This window comes from Pseudophryne corroboree, chromosome 4 (genome assembly GCF_028390025.1).
Source record: "Pseudophryne corroboree isolate aPseCor3 chromosome 4, aPseCor3.hap2, whole genome shotgun sequence".
Taxonomy (NCBI): Eukaryota; Metazoa; Chordata; class Amphibia; order Anura; family Myobatrachidae; genus Pseudophryne; species Pseudophryne corroboree.
In genome coordinates, this window is record NC_086447.1 from 489,059,830 (window position 1) to 489,083,042 (window position 23,213).

The 23,213-nt window shown below is 45.7% G+C and overlaps 1 protein-coding gene across 5 annotated transcripts in view; it reads right to left on the reverse strand.

Annotated features, from left to right (window-relative positions):
• The window catches only part of AK9 (adenylate kinase 9), a 406,441-nt gene that overhangs the window by 313,564 nt on the left and 69,664 nt on the right, over positions 1–23,213 (reverse strand). The gene's annotated exons all lie outside the window — the stretch shown is intronic.

The window sequence follows — 23,213 nt, forward strand, 5'->3', positions numbered from 1 at the left end:
AAACATGAATTTCAAATATATATTGGACCTAAATCTGAGTCACACACAATGCTGATGTTTTGCTACTGCGCACATATCTAAGTCACTAAAAAGTCGCACAGCGCATGTATGACTGTGTACACACAAAGGCTAACTTACGATTTAGACACAATGTATAAGAAATTTAATGGAGATGTACTGGGTGTTCTTGGTTGGGGACTGGGAGATGGCTATTCAGGTGCACGGAGATGCTCCATCATATGGGAGATACGGAGTGTTGCAGCGTGTCATTAAAGTGTTCCAATTCAAACTTTATTGCTCAAGTAACGGACCATACTCAGACAGAAAATCTGCACCTACTATAGGGATGCTGCAAGTTTTGATGGTGTGTCCGATGGTGCAACTAAAGATGCACCATGCATGATTTCTGCACCCGAAGACGCTCAAAGTGGTCATCACAGTCCTTGCGCATTCATATACATGGATGTATACCAGTAGTGTACTTTGTAGTGTCATTTTTATAAAGTCACAGATGTGCGACCATCAAAGATGCAGACATCAGAATAAGGCCCATACTATGTGTCATGACTGCCAGATGATTCTTCAGATACGTCAATCTGAAAATCACCTTCAGTGGCTTACGGTTACTTCATACAGGGCCGGTTCTAGTCCTTTTTACGCCCGGGCGGGACATAGGGGCGTGGCTTCATAAGGGGGCGTGGTCAGTTATGCCCCCTGTAGAGTAGCGCCGTTGAAATGCTGTGCAGTGCGCGATGACGTCATGGTCCTCTTCACGAAGGGAAACTAGATGCGTAGCGTCTAGTTCCCTTCACAGCGGGACCAGCGGGGGGAAGGACAGCGGGCAGCGGGGGGGCACAGCAGTAGCAGATCTTGCCATGGTGCGGTGCCCACCGGATGGCGCCGGCGCCCTCCGGAAGGCGGCGCTCCGGGCAAAAGACCTGCTTGCCTGTGGCAAGATCCGCTACTGACTTCATACTTGGTAATTACCATCAGCAAGAGGACTTCAGTGCTATGACACTAGGCAGCCTTAGCTTCTACCTACATACACAATTATTATTTCACGAAACAGGTAACATGAGCCATACAGGACCGTAGGTCTAAGAACACAGTAGATCAGAACTAGAAATCAAGAATAAATATAAAGAATAACATTAAAGCTTACAGTTACAAAAAAGAGTGTTACAAATTATATACGATTATTTTAACAGTACAGACAGATTATCGACAATTTTAGAGAAAATAAAAAAGGATAAAACATAATTCAAGTAAACTTTCTGGATCAAACAATTCTGGAGTAAGGTCGCTCCTAATATAAGATGAACATCCTTGCCATTTGGTTACCTAAGCGAATGAAAATGAATCACTTACAGACACACATCTTTATCTTTCCAGCACTGCTCCTTGACACCCCCCACCCCCACCCTTGGGATTTAAAACCTTCAGGGACAGAAGGAATTGTTTGTGGCCCATGTGTCTGAAGGTCCTTTGTGTGCTCATAACCAAGGGTGTCCCTGCCAGACCAGCAGGGTCATTTAATTACTTGCTTTATTCTGTTTAAAGCCTGAGATCTGGGATTCATCAATATACAGTACTGAGCAGTTTTATGGACTTATGGCCTAATTTAGACCTGATTGCAGCAGCAACATTTTTCTCTAATGGACAAAACCACGTGCACTGCAGGTGTGGCACATATAACATGTGCAGAGAGAGTAAGATTTGGGTGGGGTATGTTCAAACTGAAATCTAAAGTGCAGTGTATAAATAAAGCAGCCAGTATTTACCATGCACAGAAACAAAATAACCCACCCAAATCTAACTCTCTCTGCACATGTTATATCTGCCCCACCTGCAGTGCACATGGTTTTGCCCATTAGAGAAAGATTTTACTGCTGTTATCAGGTCTGAATTTGACCCTTAAACAGGAAGGAGAGTGGCCTGACCAGATGCTCTCCTTGAGAAATTTCTATCACCCAGGCTAGGGGTGGGGAACCTCCGGCCCGCGGACTGCATGCGGCCCGCAAAGCCGTTTGTTCCGGCCCACCCGCTTGTGTTCGCTCAGTCCGGCGGCGGCGTGTCTCAGCTGTCAGGGCAGGGAGGAGAGTGCAGCTACATGTCCGGCGGCAGCGGCGGGAAAGATCTCAAACCAGCCGCCGGTTCGTGAGCCATTCAGATCTCGCGGACCGCCGCCAATCAGGAGTCGCTGCTGCTGGTTTGCGAGCTCTGATTGGCTCACGAATCGGCGGCTGGTTTGAGATCTTACCCGCCGCTGCTGCCGGACATGTAGCTGCACTCTCCTCCCTGTGCTGACCCCCTGACAGCTGAACCACACAGCCGAACGGAGGAGCAGCAGCAGCGGTGAGCAGCACAGTGGGGTGGGGGTGGGGGGGAGGAACAATGTGGGGGAATTGGTGTATCTGGCACTTTGGGGGCATTTGTATACCTGGCACTGTGGGGGCATTTGTATACCTGGCACTGTGGGGGCATTTGTGAATCTGGCACTGAGGGGGTATTTGTGGATCTGGCACTGTGTGGGCATTTGTATATCTGGCACTGTGGGGGCATTTGTATAACTGGCACTGTGGGGGCATTTGTAGATCTGGCACTGTGGGGGGCATTTGTGGATCTGGCACTGTGGGGGGCATTTGTGGATCTGGCACTGTGGGGGGCATTTGTGGATCTGGCACTGTGTGGGCATTTGTATATCTGGCACTGTGGGGGCATTTGTAGATCTGGCACTGTGGGGGGCATTTGTGGATCTGGCACTGTGGGGGGCATTTGTGGATCTGGCACTGCGGGGGGCATTTGTGGATCTGGCACTGTGGGGTGCATTTGTGGATCTGGCACTGTGGGGGCATTTGTATATCTGGCACTGTGGGGGCATTTGTGGATCTGGCACTGTGGGGGGCATTTGTATATCTGGCACTGTGGGGGGCATTTGTATATCTGGCACTGCACTGGCATATGTGTATCTGGCACTGCACTATTGGGGGCATATGTGCATCACGTCCCATTTTAATTGGACACACCCATTTTTTGGCACTCAGTACCTCTGAGGGACAGAACTACTGGGGGGCAGGGTCATTTTTAAGTTGATCATTTTTGTATGGCCCCCGAAGGATTTTATAAATATCTAAGTGGCCCTTGGTAGAAATAAGGTTCCCCACCCCTGACCTAGGCAGACGTGGAATCTCTGTACATGCTACAAAGTAGTTCACACCCAGACCACTGCTGTGTACAGTAAACATTAACTTTTCTCAACCTAGCACAGGAGAGATATGACATCTCAAATGTTCCCTGACTCAGTTCAATTACCTGGAATTCTACTACAGAATGGCATTTTGGCATAGTTTTGAAAATTACATTTCCATACAGAATATACATTGTTATAACATACAATTTGAACAGTACCATATTTTGGGATCAGATAACGTGATGGATCATAACACTGTGTATATCATTGCACATTTTAAATGACAACCCCAGCTCACGAGGAACACCAATTTCTCTGCTGTATAGTCAGACAGATAACAGGGTTTATAATACAGCTGCATCAAACTGCTCACTTACTGTACATTTTTTAAAGATGAACACACCTTGGGACCCCTTTGGCTGTTCCCCGCAATACAAAAGCACAATGGATAACCTAGTCAGGAATGCCCTATAGTGCATTTAAAAATGCATCTGTCTTCATCAGGCTACAAGGCTACACAGGTAAGTCTATATAAATGCCCCCCACATCCCTATGAATTAGGGTATCGTTTTTTACTTGAAAATTAATATGCTACAAATAGGTTTTACTTCTTTTAGTAGTGGCAATTAATTTATATTGAGCAACGTGAATTGTGGATATAGAACACCTGTGTGGTCTATATAACACACTTAATTTGAGGATTACAAATAAATGGATGCATGATTAGAGCCAAATTCCTTTTATTCCAGTCAGTAATACCAAGTAGGCATACTGTACATTCTAGATATATGTCAAGAGCTAATAGGGTTATGTCCTCCATCTCCATATACTGTACACACATAGGCGTGCGCACAGGGGGTGCCTGGTGAGCACAGGCACCCCCTAATATCCGGCCCTCCTTCGAGCGAGTCGATCGATTTTATCCCCCCCCCCCCCCCCACATCTCGCTGACAACCCACCTTGCCTGGCCGCAGTACTCCCCTGTACAGGCAGTGCTTCTCCTGGCTGTGGTCCCTGGTGCCTCTGGCGGTGTGGCTCCTCGGTCTCTCCTGTTGCCGCTGTGGTCCTCTGCTGCTGCTGACCGACGTGCCTGGGCTGGTGGATCTCCTCCTGGGTTCCTCAGGGCTGCCTCTCTGCTCCAGGCGTGATATTCAATGTCGGCCACCATCTTTGACTCAGTGCTTCAGCTCTGGTGTTCGGTGCAGCTGCTCCCTTCTCTGCCTGGGTCTGGTGATGTGCTGGTCTGCTGCCCTCCATCTCTGGATGTCCATGTGGGTCCTTTCCAGCAGTGGTGCTGTGGTCTGCTGAGGCTGTCCTAGAGATTCTGCTTACTTCAGGTTCCCATGTGTCCCTGCTTCTTCCAAGGGATACACATGAGGGGGAAACACATGAGGGAAAATAGGCTGCATGGGTGGGAACATGAGAGCAGATACGCTGCATGGGGATTTGGGAGGAACATGAGGGCAGATATGCTTCATGGGGGGGCACTCTGCATGTTTGTGTGTGGGGGGGGCATTTATTATGTGTATAAGCAGCACTTACATTGTGGGCATTACGTGTATAAACGTCCACTTGATAGTGTGGGCATTGTGTGTATTAGCGGCATTGCTACCATGGGCATTGTTTATAAGGGGCACTGCTACTGGGGGCATTGTGTATAAGAGGCACTACTGTGTAGTATAATGTGAATAAGGGGCACTACTGTCAGTAGCTGGTTCGCATGGGGAGATGTGTGACAAATGCTGGTGTCCTGCGGAGGAGGGGTCTGATGACATAGAAAGAGGCAGATGTGGCTCTGCTGGCACATGTGTAAATTTTAAACTTTACTTGGGTTATATTAAAGCTCAAATGTTCGACCCCCTAAATCTCCCGTTCTTTTCAGAGTGGCCCACTCTGTAGGATGCAGATGTAGGTGCTGGTTGGTGCAAAGGGGTTGGGTGTGTGTGGGGTGGAAGGTTGAGTCTATTTTTCCTTTGTGGAAAGGAGCCGGATGTGACATCAGGTGAGGGCGGTATTTCTCTTCTACCCTTACAGCATGTTAACGTTTTCTCGAATCTCCGTTTATGGTAGTGCATTATGTTTTATTTATGATGCATTGTACCCTTGCAGGCTCGTTTTGATTGCCACGCTTCGGGCCCAGTATCTCACTCTGCTTCACTTGCCATAGGTTACTATTCCAAATAGTTGGTGACGTTGACCCAGTGCATTAAAGGTCCTCTCCATGAAAGGAATTAAGGCGCTACCGTTGGAGGGGGTGAGGAAAGGGGAATGGGAAAGCACTAGGCCCACCACTCTCTAGTTCCGCCACTGGGTCAGGGATAGGTTGTGGTAGTGTAAACAGCGATAAGGAGCAGCGGCAGTTAGGACTGAGGGTTATGACACCAAAAGGTGGTGCAAGACACGCCCAAAGGTATTGCTAGACACGCCCCTTCTGTGGTGCACCCCCTAATAAAATTAGCTTTGCACGCCTATGTGTACACATCTATTCTTTTGAAACAGTCACGGTTTGGCGGGTAGTGGTTTTCCAGTATACTGCTCTAATGGCTTTCACAGTATGATTGAAATATTTGAAATGTGATTTTTTTTTTATATTCGTGATATGCAATATGGTAATACTAACTAGCCCTAAACCCCAGGTAAAAAATGTGCCTCTGCATTGACCACCTCTCTAGTAATTTTGATTATAATTTTCCAGAAAGACTGTAGCCTAGGGCATCCCACCAAATATGAGCTGAGAATGCCAGTTACTGGTCACATCTCCAATAAGTAATTTATAAGTAAGGTACACGTAAGTAGAATGTACATGTTACACAGGAAACTTGAACACCTATACCAGTGGTCAAGGAACAGTGGTAAATTACCCCAAATGGGGTAAAAATGAAATTCCTGGGGATAATGGATGGTCGTGCTGCCGAGACACAGCCCCGTCCAGCACGCAATGTGACCGCCCTGTGCTCTGTTTCTGGATGCGGTGTGACATCACTGCTCCCTCACGCCCGCCCATCCTGCGCTGTCCTGTCCTCCCACCCACGGCCCGCCAACCCACATACAGAACTTGAAGTGTTCTATGGCTGACCGCTGATGGAGTTCCGCAGGATCAGACAGTGGCCCACATAACAGTGGGAAATTCCCACTGACATTACTGAGGTGAGGATTTGAACATCTGTCTCCTAAAACTCCTCATCCATCTTTCTTACATTCATTCTGGTGTTTTGGGGAGAAAGTGTTAATTAACCCACTCATTGCCCCAAAAAAAAATTGGCGTAAATAATACAATATATATATATATATATACACATATACATATATATACACAGTATCTCAGAAATGCCATATAAACAGTGATAACCAGTATATATTCACAATAATATATGATTTCCTTCCTTTCAAATCAAGGGGGTAACATCGTCGTATCTAAATATATTTTGGGGTAAAAGATAAAAAAGTTCCCTGACCCCTGACCTATACTATCTTTCAAGAAATTTTTAGATTGTTTCAATAACTGTCATACTCTACAACAGGCATTCCCAACCACGGTCCTCAAGGCACACTAATGGGCCCTACACACTGGCCGATATTTTGAAAGATATGAACGATCTCGTTCATAAATGAACGAGATCTCGTTCATATCTTTCAGTGTGGAGACTTAAGCGATGAACGATGCGCGTCCCCGCGCTCGTTCATCGCTGGTCTCCTGTCGGCTGTGCATGCAGGCCAATATGGACGATCTCGTCCATATTTGCCTGCACGTCTATGGAGCCGGGTGACGGGGGGAGTGAAGAAGCTTCACTCCCCCCGTCACTGCCCCCCCCGCCGCCGGGTCGCTCGTCGGCCGTATCGGCCGTCGGGCACCTCGGCCAGTGAGTAGGGCCCATAACAGTGCAGGTTTTAGTGATATCTAGGCTTCAGCACAGGTGACTTAATTAGTAGCTCAGTTATTTTGATTTAACCATCTGTGCTGCAGCCTGGATATCACTAAAACCTGCACTGTTGGTGTGCCTTGAGGACCGTGGTTGGGAATGCCTGCTCTACAAGGAGCAAGGGCGTAGCTGCCATAGGTGCAGGAAGTGCAGCTGCTATTGGCCCAGAGCCAGGGGCGTTTTAAGAGGAGGAGGCCCGTGTGCAGCCTTCTGCATCAGGAGCCCCCTCCTCTCTGACCAATGCACAGGTTTTAATACTTACCTCTCCTGAGTCCCTCGGTGGTGCCATCCTTCTCCGCAGTGGCAACAGAGTCTGAGCACAGACTCTACTGCGCATGCGCAAACCTCCGAGATCACGGCGCGGTGGCCATTTTCCCGAAGATTTTCCTAAAGCGCAAGACTCCGGAAAAATGGCTTCTGTGCCATCTTTCCGGAGTTTTCAGCAGGCGCAATAGAGTTTATTCCCCATAGTGTTCGGACTCTATTGTGCTGCCGAGAAGGGATGGCTCTGATGGGGGACTCCATAGAGGTATGTATTAAACAAATGGATGCAGTGTGTGAGGGGTGGGCCCCACTGGACCCCGGGCCCGTGTGCCCCGCACACACTGCACCCATTATATATACGCCAATGCCCAGAGCTGAGAGGAGACCACCCTCCTGGTCAAAGTTATATATGCTGTATACATTTTTCACCATTGTGTGGTGTATAGGGACCGTTACAAACTTTTGCCTTGGGGCCTACCATATATCTAGCTATTCCCCTGGACCTGCTCATTGTAATGTGGTATACAATTAACTGGTGGGCATTAAATTGTTACATAATATGAACTGGGGCATTTCAGTGTGGCACAATATGAAGTGGAACTACTATAGTGTAGCTTAATATGAGCTGGGCACACTGTGGGCGGTATCCTATTAGCACCGGTACTTTACTGCTGGCTAATCGGAACGCTAGGGGCAATCCTATTAGCCCCAATGCCGGCACTTATCGGGGATTATGCTAATCCGCGACAAGGGGGCGCCAGAGCCGTGATAACACATGGGACAGAGACTTCTTCCGGATCCCATGTGTTTTCATGCGATCACAGGTACAAGCAAATGCGCCCAAGCAAATGGCCTCTAATTGGATACCGTGATTAGTTGCGATATCCGGCCGTTTTGATTGGCCGAAACTGAATCAGGATAACAGGATACTGCCCTGTGTGTCATAATGTGAATTGGGGGTACTGTGCTGCATAATGTGTGCTGGCAAGCCTACAATATGGAATAACATGAACTATGTTCATAAAATAAAGTAGAGCACCGCTATGAGGCATAATATTAACTAAGGCACAGCTATGGCTCAGAGAATGAACTAGGGCGCTGCTATTTTTAAGCATAAAATTAGCATAAAATTAACTGCTACAGAAACCTGTCTCTCTAGAAGCATTCGGACAGGGGCTCCTTTAAAATGTTACTATGGACCCCACAAAGTTCTGGCTACGCGCCTGGCAAGGAGACTTGTGAATTGGAACATCTTTTCCAATTGTTTTCAGTTATAATATAGCTAAAATGTCCCTGCCAGGGAGGGAAGGGGGGGAGGGTGGGTCTGTTTCATCTATACTGGGCCCCACACTTTCTGATGCCAGCCCTGATCCTGAGACACTAATATGGTAACTGCTGACTTGTGTTTGCAGCCTTAGAGGGCTGTAAGGAAAACAGGTGTGAGCCCAGCACTAGAAGAGCTCGGTTGCCGGCGTTTACAAGTTGCTGCAACGGCAACTCACACCCTTTCTGGTTATTTAGATTTCCCTATGTTTAGAATCCAAGAAACAGGTTTTTCTCTTATATAAGCTAACAGACAAAAGGGTCATGTACTGTAATCTCAGTACTGACTCCTTTCTTGAGGAAGTAATATATACTTACCCTTGGGAAATCCTGAATAATCTTTGCCAAAGCAGAAGTCCAAGCATCACATTAACAAAGAAGTGTAAATTAAAAGCAGTACTTGGAACAATCAACATTATTTTACAGTACAGGTAACTGAAACTTGGAGCTGGCCCAGCGCTAACCACTCAGCAGAATCTGCAAAGCAGGGAGGCGCCGGACTGGAGAGGCGCTCTTCCCGCTCTGCAACTCTGCTGTTGTGCGCTGTTACTGCCGCTGCGCCTGTCACACTGTGACAGTGCAGCAGCGTCGTCAGCGTGAAGGGCAGCTCCCCATCTCTGCCACGGCCGGCGCACCTCCACCATCTCTTCCCCTGTCTGCTGTCCGGCCATTGTCCATTGAGCAGCAGCTGAGTAGCCTCTCTCCCTCCCACTTCCTGCACACCATCAAATGCTCCCCCCGTGTCCCGGCTCCTCTCCACCCGCTCCCATTGTGGCTACCGCTAAGGAAGAGGAGAAAACAAGCCACCCAGTGCGCTCCCAGCCTTGCCATGTGCCCCAGAGCAACCTGAACGCATGGATATGGGGAGAAGGGCGCATTCTAAGATACCTCAAGCTGGGACCCCTAAACCTCCTGCCACTGTTTGCCCTCAGGCTGGTTGGACACAGCCCTGTTACACACTATATATATACACACAGTATGTGTGTGTGTGTGTGTGTGTGTGTGTGTGTGTGTGTGTGTGTGTGTGTTTATATATATATATATATATATATATATAATTATTCAAGGATGGCTGGCACTCCGTAATACTTGTCCAATAATTGCCCAGGTGCCTTCCTTACCACTCAAAGACGCAGAAGCCAACTCTATCTACTTCAAAGAGAATTTCCAAACCACAGGAGGAGACATTTCTACAGAACAGCTATACCATGAATTATTGCGCCTAAAGAAGAAAGAGGTAGATTACCTCTTGCACGGCATAACTTTAACGGACTACCACCGGACCAAGCAAATACCCAGAGGATTCCGGGTCAAAAACATCCCTACAATAGGTAAACATAATCCTGAATTTTGTAGGAGATGGGTAGCTGTGCTTAATAAGTGCAGCTACGACCTGATTTTATTGGTCATTGAAGAATCCGCCAGGGAATTGAATTCTATTAAAACCAAAATCAATACATTTGAATCTTTGCATAAGGATTCCCTTATACAGGACTCTGAGACTGATTGGCTGACTAAACTGAGTGAGCAAGTTGATTCATACAAACGGAATCTTGTTAAATACAAGAGAGATAAACTGACCAAAGTACAACGTGATTACCAAGAAAATAACGTGTACACGTGGGCACAAAATCCAGGTGGCAGTTCTAGATCACGATTTCGGCCACCACAAAGAAGGTTCCGTTCCAGAGACACGGACTCATCAAGTGCTGAGTACAGCTCCCAAAGTGAAGTAGAAGGGAATAGATCCACCGCATCAGGCAAACCCCCTTTAGGGGTTCGTACACGAGCACAACGAGAGGACACCGGAGGATCCGCACGAGGCGCGGCGGGCAGAGGCAGAGGGACCAAGTCAAAAACGCCAAAGAGTCGCAAGTGACAGCTGTTTTCAATCTGTCCAAAAGGATTTTGAGTACAGCGGAAATGTCTGTCTTGAGCAAAGGTCTTTCCTTTGTTCCTTCTACATCCTTTAATGACGTTCAATGGAAAATTGATTCTTACAAATTCGCACGTTCCCTAAGGATCAAAGAATATTTTGAAAAATCTCCCCCCCCTGTGCCATCCACCAGTGCCCCTGTTCCAGCGTGCATCAAAACTAAATCCAGATTTGATCCCATCTCTAACAATGCGTCCATCAAGAGCTTCTCTAAAACTCTAGACAGAGCAGTTGTCACTCATACACAAAAGACACGCTCCATTTCCAATAATTTATCATCTGCAGAACGACAGGCACTGCAAGATCTGAGAGCTGATAAAGATTTAATTATACGGACTGCAGACAAAGGAGGTGGCATTGTGCTACAAAATCTGTCGGACTACAAACAAGAGATTTATTCTCAACTACAGGATGTGCAAGTGTATGAAGAATTGCCTGATGATCCTACCCAGTGTTATAAAAATGAGCTCACAACCATCTTGACGCAAGCAGTGTCCAAGGGCATTATCTCAGAACAAGTAAGTCACAATTTGACTCAAGATAGTCCTGTGTCACCCATACTTTACACCATACCTAAACTACATAAAAATCCCACACGCCCTCCAGGTCGCCCCATCATTGCGGCCAGAGATTCTATATACTATAAAATCTCACAATACCTGGATTTTTATCTACAGCCATTGATACAAAAACACCACATGTTTCTTAAAGATACTACCACTTTAATCAACAAACTGATGTCCATTACACCAGTCCCTGACAATAGCAAACTGTGTACCTTAGATGTCATATCTCTATACACCAACATTCCACATGATGCTGGCATTCATGCAGTTAAAATGTTTTTGACTAACAATGTTTCCTATGAGGGGCCAGATATTGATTTCTTTTTACAACTTCTGACATTGACTCGGAATTACTTTCTCTTCAACGGCAAATGGTATCGCCAGCTACGGGGCTGCGCAATGGGTTCTTGCGTAGCTCCGTCATTTGCAAATATTTACATGTTCAAAATAGAACAGGAATTATTACTTTCGAATAGCTCTATATCTGGTGACTTACTTTGGATTACCAGATATATTGACGATTTACTGTTGATCTGGACAGGCTCCACTCAACAGCTAGAGTCACATTTACAAAAGATCAATACCCTTGACCCCACCATTAAGTTCACATGGGACATTAGTGCCACACAGGTACATTACCTTGATGTCAATATTTCCCTGACTAACGGTGTAATACATACCAGCCTTTACAAAAAGGCAACAGACAGAAACACTTACCTACACGCACAAAGTCAGCATCCCCCGGCCTGTATCAGAGGTCTGCCTTACTCGCAGTTTCTCCGAGTTTGCAGAATTTCAGATACACATGAAAAAACCATTACAGATATTGATTCTTTGATTGTACAATTCTTACAACGAGGCTACAATTATAAAGATCTACTCAATGCTAAGACCAAAGCATTAGCCATTCCCAGAGAACAGCTACTAGCACCAGCAGTTCCCAGGTCCGCACTTCTCAATAAACAAGTATTTGTGCAGGAATATCATCCATTCAGCCGCACCATTAACAAAACAGCCAAAGAGCTCTGGCCGGTTGTAGCCCTAGATCCTGACCTGAAATTTGCTAAAAAAACCAAAATTCTTCCCAGCTTCACCAGAAACAAAAATCTTAAAGATTTATTGGTTAGAAATGACATAACTGGTATACCCAATGCTGGACCCTCACACTTTCTTACCCGCAAGCCGGGCTGTTACAAATGCACTGGCTGCATAACTTGCAGCTACATGGAAACTGGAAAGGACTTCTGTCATCCACACACTGGCAGACGTATTCCCATCAAACATGTTTTGACTTGTAGTACTAGATTTGTCATCTACTATATTAGATGCCCTTGCGGTCTGCTCTATATAGGTAAGACCACCTGCATGTTTAAGGAGAGGATGGCCACACACAGAATGGTCATCAGACAAGCCCTTGAAGGAGGCAACCAAGATCAGCCAGTTGCCAGACATTTCAAGACCTTCCAGCACAATTTATCCACACTCAAATACAAGATCATTGATCATGTCCGATTAGCATCAGGGGGGGAGACAGAGCCAAACAACTGTTACGCTTGGAAACACGCTGGATACACAAACTCAACACTGTGTCTCCAGCAGGACTTAATGAATATAACTCTTGGAACTGCTATCTGTGATGTCTCTCATACCCATCAGATTAATTTGCCACCCTTTCTATCCCAGCGGTCTGATGGCATAGTATTACGGACAGATTGCACTAGACTGTGACTTGAAATGGCGCTACCCAAACCTGAGACGCCTTTCACAGCGTCGATGTATCTACAGCACATGTGTACTGGTTTTGATCATATAATGCTGTGTTTTTTTTGATTGTTTCTTTATGACATTAATAAGTAAACTGTCCATTTGCTTGTAGTACAGTCCGTATGCCGGCACAACGCTTTAGGATCTGTTGTGTGCTTCACGCATTTATTCATTCTCTTGCATACTTTTTACACATTGGTTTATATATGTATATGTGGAATTTACGGTATTCTTGCTTTTCTACTTTATACCATTGGATTAACAAGTACTTTCTTCAGAGTATATTTTGTACGTTTGGGTCTGTTTTTCTCTACACAATTTGTTTACACCTGTCTCCAGGCAACGGCTGGCGGTCAGGTGGTGCAGACCGGGCACCCGTCGCATTGCATGTGACGTCAGCCACCGTCGACCGCGGCTCTGGAACCACGAGTTAACACTGTATGGTCTTCTTCTATAAAGGTATGTGTTTTTCATGTGTTATGTATCCTGACGAAAGTTTTCAAAATAAAACTGAAACGTTGATCTACATAGGCGTGCAAGCCTTGCTTATTACTACTATTACTAAGTCCCATGAGTGCCGCCAGCATCTTCCATCTATATATATATATATATATATATATATATATATTTATATACACTACTGTTCAACAGTTTGGGGTCACCCAGACAATTTCGTGTTTTCCATGGAAACTCACTTTTATTTATCAAATTTAATAGAACATATAGTCAAGACATTGCCAAGGTTAGAAATATTGATTATTTTTTTAACTAATAATTTTGTCCTTCAAGCTTTGTTTTCGTCAAAGAATGCTCCCTTTGCAGCAATTACAGCATTGCAGACCTTTGGCATTCTAGCTGTTAATTTGTTGAGGTAATCTGAAGAAATTTCACCTCACGCTTCCTGAAGCTCCTCCCACAAGTTGGATTGGCTTGATGGGCACTTCTTGCGTACCATACGGTCAAACTGCTCCCACAACAGCTCAATGGGGTTGAGATCTGGTGACTGCGCTGGCCAATCCATTACAGACAGAATACCAGCTGCCTGCTTCTTCCCTAAATAGTTCTTGCATAATTTGGAGGTGTGCTTTGGGTCATTGTACTGTTGTAGGAGGAAATTGGCTCCAATCAAGCGCTGTCCACAGGGTTTTGCATGGCATTGCAAAATGGAGTGATAGCCTTCCTTATTCAAAATACCTTTTACCTTGTACAAATCTCCCACTTTACCAGCACTAAAGCAGCCCCAGACCATCACATTTACCTCCACCATGCTTGACAGATGGCATCAGGCACTCTTCCAGTATCTTTTCACTTGTTCTGCATCTCACAAATGTTCTTCTGTGTGATCCAAACACCTCAAACTTCGATTTGTCTGTATAATACTTTTTTCCAATCTTCCGCTGTCCAATGTCTGTATTCTTTTGCCCAGATTAATCTTTTCCTTTTGTTGGCTAGTCTCAGATATGGCTTTTTCTTTGCCACTCTGCTTAGAAGGCCAGCATCCCGGAGTCGCCTCTTCACTATAGACGTTGACACTGGCGTTTTGCGGGTACCATTTAATGAAGCTGCCGGTTGAGGACCTGTGAGGCGTCTATTTCCCAAACTAGAGACTCTAATGTACTTGTCTTCTTGCTCAGTTGTGGACCGGGGCCTCCTACTTCTCTTTCTACTCTGGTTAGAGCCTGTTTGTGCTATTCTCTGAAGGGAGTAGTATACACCGTTGTAGGAAATGTTCAGTTTCTTGCATGGAACAGTCTTCATTTCTAAGAACAAGAATAGACTGACGAGTTTCACATGAAAGTTCTCTTTTTCTTGCCATTTTGAGAGTATAATCGAACCCACAAATGTGATGCTCCAGATACTCAACTAGCTCAAAGGAAGGACAGTTTTATAGCTTCTCTAATGAGCAAACCCGTTTTCAGCTGTGCTAACTTAATTGCACAAGGTTTTTTAAGGGTTTTCTAATAATCCATTAGTCTTCTACAGCGATTAGCAAACACAATGTACCATTAGAATATTGGAGTGATGGTGGCTGGAAATGGGCCTCTATACACCTATGTACAGTAGATACTACATAAAAACAAGACGTTTGCAGCTAGTATAGTCATTTACCACATTAACAATGTATAGAGTATATTTCTGATTATCTTAATGTTATCTTCATTAAAAACAGTGCTTTTCTTTAAAAAAAAAGGAAATTTCTCAGCAACCCCAAACTTTTGAACAGCAGTGTGTGTGTGTGTGTGTGTGTGTGTGTGTGTGTGTGTGTGTGTGTTTAGATATATATATATATATATATATATATATAGGTAGTAGAAATAGGCGGCACTCAGGCAGACTTGTGATGAAGAAAAATGGTTAGTTTAATCCGACATGTCTTGCAGAGGGAATCGCGCTGGATTTTTCAATTGGGTACCCTGTCGCCTGGGGGTCTCAACGAGAACCTAGGCATACAGTGTTTCCTTTAGACATTTAATCATTTAATCAATTAATAGATTTGTTTGATTGATAGATTTATTATAACTTTAGTAAGTGTAAGGATTATAGGTATGTCTATATTGTTCATTAGCCAAGTGGATAGGAGTGGGCACCGGAGGTTAACATACCCCACTAGATAGAATTTATTGTGTTCACTGTATAAGTGTTTTAACAGCATTTTGATTCTGTGTTTTTCGTTCACTGTTATTATTGTTATTATTGTTTCTTTTAGGTTGCTATGCGACACCTGTGACGCGGCACGATGCTCAGCGGTGGATGGACACACTAGCAAAGCGTCCCCCCTGAGAGGCGGGCGGCAGGGCTGCGCATTGACGTCTCTGGGGACGTCCATGGAGACGGGCTGGCGGCGCGGCCTGCTACTGACATCAGCGGGAGGCGACGCGGCGGGTGGCCGGATCCACGAGCGGGTGTTCGGCGCCGTTGAACAGGTGAGTATAATTGTCTCATTACGTCTTGTATCTGTCTAAGTGTATTTATACCTGTTATGTAACTCACTTTTGGCTAGTTAGGCCCTGAGGACGGGGGTATCCCCGAAACATGTCGGATTAAACTAACCATTTTTCTTCATCACAAGTCTGCCTGAGTGCCGCCTATTTCTACTACCTACAATGGGAAAGTTCTTACCTTCTCGAGGAGGGCACCGCAGCCAGTAACTTAAAGAGCAGGGAGTGCCGGGACTTTTTTGTTTGGATATATCTGGAACCAATGTGGGGTGGAGTCTTCCAGCACATTGATTCAATCCAAGGCACCCCTCACCAATATATGTCATATATGCACTGCCGACACAGGTGCAATACGTTTACAGCAGTTATCTCAACTGAACATTTAGTCTAGTGGAGTTCCCTGCGAGGACCCACACTTTCCAGTGGCTATTGGACAATACATCCAGCTCATATGTCTGACGCCAGCTCTGAGGTGGAGCTGGCCCTAGAGCTGATTCAGCGAGATGCCAGCGAACAACTTAGTTTCTCAGATGCTGAGGCGAAAGCCATTTTGGTGGAGAGAAGACTTGAGGATGAAACGATTAAAAGCACTAATGATGATTTATATAAAAAGTGGCTGAGGATGAAACAAAAAGAATGTGATTTTTTGTATCATGGTATATCCTTATCAGATTATTACAGGAACAACATGATACCCCGGGGATTCAGGATACGCAACTCACCGACGATAGGCCGTTATAACACCTCTTTTTGCCGTCGTTGGGTTGCTATCCTTAACAAGTGTTCAATGGACCTTATTTTATTGGTAGTTGAAGAATCCACAAGGGAACTCAATAACATCAGAGAACAACTTGTAGTGTTTGAAAGAGAACACAAACCGGGCTTATCACTTGACATGCATACGGATTGGATGGCCAAGTTGAACACCCAAATGGAGCAGTATCGTCAAGAACTAGTGCGCTTTAAGAAAGAAAAGCTTTGCACTGTCCAAAGGGACTATCAACAGCGGCAAGTTTATTCCTGGCTGGGAGGCACGCGCACCCCTCAGGAATATCCAAACCGGCGCCAACGAACTCGCCGAGGACGAGAATATTATGGCGGCACTAGTACATCTGCTAGCGAGTCGGAAGGAGCCTCAGGGGTGACTCAAACACCGGACGGCCGGACCCCTTTAGGCCCACATCCTCAGGGCACCCAGACCCGTTCCAATCGCACCCCCGCCACAGGACGCGGACGAGGACGAGGAGGGCGGGGCAAAACCAAAGAATCATCCGCACCCAGGCCTCCTCGACCATAAAGGAGACAGTATTCAACCTATCTTCCACTCCACTAACTGAGATCGAATATCGAACTTTATCCAAAGGACTGTCTTTTGTTCCTACTGTCCCTCCGGATCCGTTAGAGTGGAAGGTAGAGGTACAACGGTTGAACAGGTCCCTCAGGAGATGTGAATTCTTTAACAGCAGGGAAACAGAACCGACCTTGTCTACCCCTATGATACCCACACAAGTACGGAAAATAGCTCCACGTTCACATTGCGATCCTCCCAGCTTAAATCCATCTATTCGGACTTTTACAAGAATGTTGGAGTCTGACGTTAACAACAGGATAATACAGCCGAATATGACAAAATCCGAACTGGATACACTCAAGGAATTGTCCCAGAGAACTGATATAGTAATCCGCAAGGCGGAAAGGGAGGGTCCATAGTGATACAAGACCTTGATGACTATATCAAGGAGAGTGAGCGTCAGCTCAGTGACACTAATACATACAAGCGTCTCACTATGGACCCTACCCGAGAGTTTAAGAAAGAGTTGGATTTACTTTTAGAATCAGCAGTGGAGCAAGACATCATCTCTCCACAAGTTTGCAAGACCCTTACGATAGAATTCCCTAAGGCCCCCCTCTTTTATACAGTGCCCAAGGTTCATAAGAGTCTAGTGGATCCCCCTGGTCGACCAATAGTATCGGCCAGGGGTTCCCTATATCACCCTATATCTGTTTATCTTGACGCTTATTTGAATCCATGTGTACAGGCTTTGCCCTCGTATCTAAAAGATACGACTAGTTTATTGCTGCAACTACAGGAGTTGGGCCCTTTGCCTGAGGGGATCCTGTTGTGCAGTGCGGATGTCACCAGCCTCTACACCTGCATTCCTCATGAGGCAGGTGTAGAGGCTGTAAGACTTTTGATTCAGGATAATGTTTCCTATCTGGGCCCGGAGATTTCATTCTTCTTGACACTATTGGATAGGGTCCTTAGAAGGAACTATTTTGTCTTCAATGGCAAATTTTTGTTACAAATAGCGGGATGTGCGATGGGGTCAGCAGTGGCCCCATCGTACGCGAACGCCTTCATGTTTCAAGTAGAAAAGCAAATTTTTACCCTGGACCCCGCCATAGCAACACGGGTCGTCTACTATAGGCGCTACATAGATGACCTGCTGGTGTTGTGGTGTGGGTCCAGGGAACAATTAATTGCAGTGTGGGAAAGTCATAACCACACACGACATGCAGTGCAATTTACTTATGTAATAGACGATAAGGCGATTCATTACCTAGATGTTACTATTACCATTGAAGACCATCAATTATCCACTTCACTTTATGTGAAAAGCACTGATAGGAACACATTATTGGCCTATCGTAGCTTCCATCCGCCTTCATTACGTAGAGGTTTACCGTATTCGCAGTTCATGCGGGTCCGACGGATCACCTCGGACCCGGATGAGACAACGAGAACCATGGACAGGATGTTACTTAAATTTGCGGAAAGGGGATATCCCATAAAGGAACTTCAGATGGCCAGGGCCCGGGCATTAAAAATTCCCAGAGAACAAGCCTTGTGCCCTAAAGCTAGACCACAGACCCAGCCAGGCCCTAAACTCCCCTGGGTTAATAAATATACCACTGCAACCGGGGATAGAGTCAAAAGAGCAAAAAATCTGTGGCCTATGGTACAGACTGATCCAGCCTTGTCATCATTAGCTGACACATCATTATTACCGAGCCACACTCGAGGCAGGAATATTGGTGATTATGTCATGAAATTGGATATTTCAGATCTCACTAGAAATCGAGAAGTTCATTTTTTAAGGTCCAAGAACGGGTGTTATAGGTGCTTAGGCTGTGCAACATGCAACACTTTGATCACAGGCACTTCCTTTAAACACCCCTTAACGGGCAAGAAGTACCTTATTAAACATCGCCTCACTTGCACCACCACACATGTGGTTTATTTACTTACTTGCCCCTGTGGTCTTGCCTACGTTGGCAAGACCATTATTTTGCGAACGCATGGCATTACATAGAAGTGCAATTAAAAAAGCATATGAAAAGGGGGTGAGTGATCAACCCTTTGCCCGCCATTGCTTGCAGGCAAAACATGGGGTGGCTAGCATTAGGGCTATATTGATAGACCATGTACCAAGCACCCTCAGGGGGGGCAATAGGGATAGGATTCTTTTGCAGAGGGAATCGCGCTGGATTTTTCAATTGGGTACCCTGTCGCCTGGGGGTCTCAACGAGAACCTAGGCATACAGTGTTTCCTTTAGACATTTAATCAATTAATCAATGAATAGATTTGTTTGATTGATAGATTTATTATAACTTTAGTAAGTGTAAGGATTATAGGTATGTCTATATTGTTCATTAGCCAAGTGGATAGGAGTGGGCACCGGAGGTTAACATACCCCACTAGATAGAATTTATTGTGTTCACTGTATAAGTGTTTTAACAGCATTTTGATTCTGTGTTTTTCGTTCACTGTTATTATTGTTATTATTGTTTCTTTTAGGTTGCTATGCGACACTTGTGACGCGGCACGACGCTCAGCGGTGGATGGACACACTAGCAAAGCGTCCCCCCTGAGAGGCGGGCGGCAGGGCTGCGCATTGACGTCTCTGGGGGCGTCCATGGAGACGGGCTGGCGGCGCGGCCTGCTACTGACGTCAGCGGGAGGCGACGCGGCGGGTGGCCGGATCCACGAGCGGGTGTTCGGCGCCGTTGAACAGGTGAGTATAATTGTCTCATTACGTCTTGTATCTGTCTAAGTGTATTTATACCTGTTATGTAACTCACTTTTGGCTAGTTAGGCCCTGAGGACGGGGGTATCCCCGAAACATGTCGGATTAAACTAACCATTTTTCTTCATCACAAGTCTGCCTGAGTGCAGCCTATTTCTACTACCTACATTGGGAAAGTTCTTACCTTCTCGAGGAGGGCACCGCAGCCAGTAACTTAAAGAGCAGGGAGTGCCGGGACTTTTTTGTTTGGATATATATATATATATATATATATATATATATATATATATATATAGAGAGAGAGAGAGAGAGAGAGAGACAATAGTGATATGGCGCCCAGACCAGAGGTCACAATCTCAGTGACCCTCTTCTCAGTCTTTGTATGATAATAAGAACACTCAATTAAAAGTCCGATATCATTTAAAAAGTTCATCTTGAAGTGTTGATAGTGCAATAATTGTTCTTCCCCTTTGGGGTCACAGCAAACATCACAGACATATACCCAGCACGTTTCATCTCCTAAAATACTTCATCAGATGTTTATGTCTTGATAAACCCTAAATGGGAATATGACAGATGTGGATATAATCCTGGCAAAGATATTTACTACATAACTTCATTCAGAATCGACACCTCAATTGCGAATGAACAAGAAAGTTCCAGTATATCCAAATATAGAATACAGTGTATAAATAAAAACCTCTTCAGTGTGATTCTATGGGATGTCGGCTTTCGGTATTCCAGTGTTGGTGTCCTCACATTTTCGTGATTCCGGCGTTGGTCTTCTGACGGGTATTATGATTCTGGCGTTGGTATTCCAGCTCCGGGATCCCGACAACCTGCATCTTGATAAGATTCCGTGCCCTCCTTATACGTTAGCTATACAGCTGACTGCACATCATTCTGTCAATGGAGGCATTCAGGACTCACGTAAATGAAAATAAGATTTTAAACCTACCGGTAAATCTATTTCTCCTAGTCCGTAGAGGATGCTGGGGACTCCGTAAGGACCATGGGGTATAGACGGGCTCCGCAGGAGATAGGGCACCTAAAAAGAACTTTGACTATTGGTGTGCACTGGCTCCTCCCTCTATGCCCCTCCTCCAGACCTCAGTTAGAGAACTGTGCCCAGAGGAGATGGACAATACAAGGCAGGATTTAGCAATCCAAGGGCAAGATTCATACCAGCCCACACCAATCATACTATGTAACCTGGATCATACATAACCAGTTAACCATATGAACAACAACAGTAACGGTCCAAAACCGATTTCAACTGTAACATAACCCTTATGTAAGCAACAACTATATACAAGTCTTGCAGAGTTTCCGCACTGGGACGGGCGCCCAGCATCCTCTACGGACTAGGAGAAATAGATTTACCGGTAGGTTTAAAATCTTATTTTCTCTTACGTCCTAGAGGATGCTGGGGACTCCATAAGGACCATGGGGTTTATACCAAAGCATCCAATCGGGCGGGAGAGTGCGTATGACTCTGCAGCACCGACTGAGCAAACGCTAGGTCCTCATCAGCCAGGGTATCAAACTTGTAGAACTTAGCAAAAGTGTTTGACCCCGACCAAGTTGCCGCTCGGCAAAGTTGTAATGCCGATACGCCTCGGGCAGCCGCCCAAGAAGAGCCCACCTTCCTAGTGGAATGGGCCTTAATCGAATTTGGTACCGGCAATCCAGCCGTAGAGTGAGCCTGCTGAATCGTATTACAGATCCAGCGAGCAATAGTCTGCTTCGAAGCAGGTGCGCCAATCTTATTGGCCGCATACAGGACAAACAGGGCCTCTGTTTTCCTAATTCTAGCCGTCCTGGCTACATAAATCTTTAATGCCCTGACTACGTCCAGGGATCTGGAATCCTCCAGGTCACTTGTAGCCACAGGCACCACAATAGGTTGATTCACATGGAATGAAGAAACCACCTTAGGTAAAAATTGCGGACGTGTCCTCAATTCAGCTTGATCCACATGAAAAATCAAGTAAGGGCTTTTGTGTGACAAAGCCGCCAATTCTGATACTCGCCTTGCCAATGCCAAGGCCAACAACATGACCACCTTCCAAGTAAGAAATTTCAACTCAACCTTGTTAATAAGCGGTTCAAACCAGTGTGATTTTAGAAACTGCAACACCACGTTGAGGTCCCACGGTGCCACTGGAGGCACAAACGGAGGCTGGAGGCTGGATGTGTAGCACTCCCTTTACAAACGTCTGGACTTCTGGAAGAGAAGCCAATTCCTTCTGAAAGAAAATCGAGAGGGCCGAAATCTGAACCTTAACAGAGCCTAATTTCAGGCCCATATCCACTCCTGTCTGCAGGAAGTGGAGAAAACGAACCAGATGAAAATCTTCCGTAGGTGCATTCTTGGTCTCACACCAAGACACATACTTTCGCCAGATACGGTGATAATGATTAACCGTCACCTCCTTCCTAGCCTTTATTAAAGTAGGGATGACCTCTTCCGGAATCCCCTTTTTCGCTAGGATTCGGCGTTCAACCGCCATGCCGTCAAACGTAACCGCGGTAAGTCCTGAAATACACAGGGCCCCTGTTGCAACAGGTCTTCCCTGTGAGCATCTCCTGTAGATCTGAGTACCAGGCCCTTCGAGGCCAGTCTGGGACAACGAGTATCGTCTGTACTCTTCTTTGCCTTATGATCCTCAACACTTTTGTGATGAGAGGAAGAGGAGGAAACACGTAAACCGATTTGAACACCCACGGTGTTATCAGAGCGTCTACTGCCACTGCCTGAGGGTCCCGATGTCACAATCCTGACTGTAATTCTCATATTTGGTGACTTACCCCTGCTTTCTGTCCTGGATCCTGTGTCTTTTCACTCACGGAGTTAAACAGCTTGTCAGCACTGAGTTTCCTGAGTTCTCTGCCTGAGAGGTAATCAGCTCCACCTGTGGTGATCTCCTGTGTGAGGCTGAATTCAGTAATCTAAAAGCAAGCATCCTGTGTTTTGCAGAAGTCCAGGCTTCAGTGTTCTCTTGGCCTGCTAGGCCTCATTCTACATCACAGCCTTGGCTAGAGTAGTCACATGACAGTGACATCACCTAATCCTGCCCACCAATCATCAAGGACCAGGAAGTATAAATCAGGAGGCTGAGTTGGAATCTGGGCCATTTCCTCGTGTCACATACAGCCTTGTGAGAGTCTTTATGCTGAGCTCCCTTAAGGTAACCATTGTACCTAAGTTCCTGTGGAAACTCTGTTCCCTTGTTCCTGTATGGTTACATGGTGTGTTGCCATTTGATTTCACCATTTCCC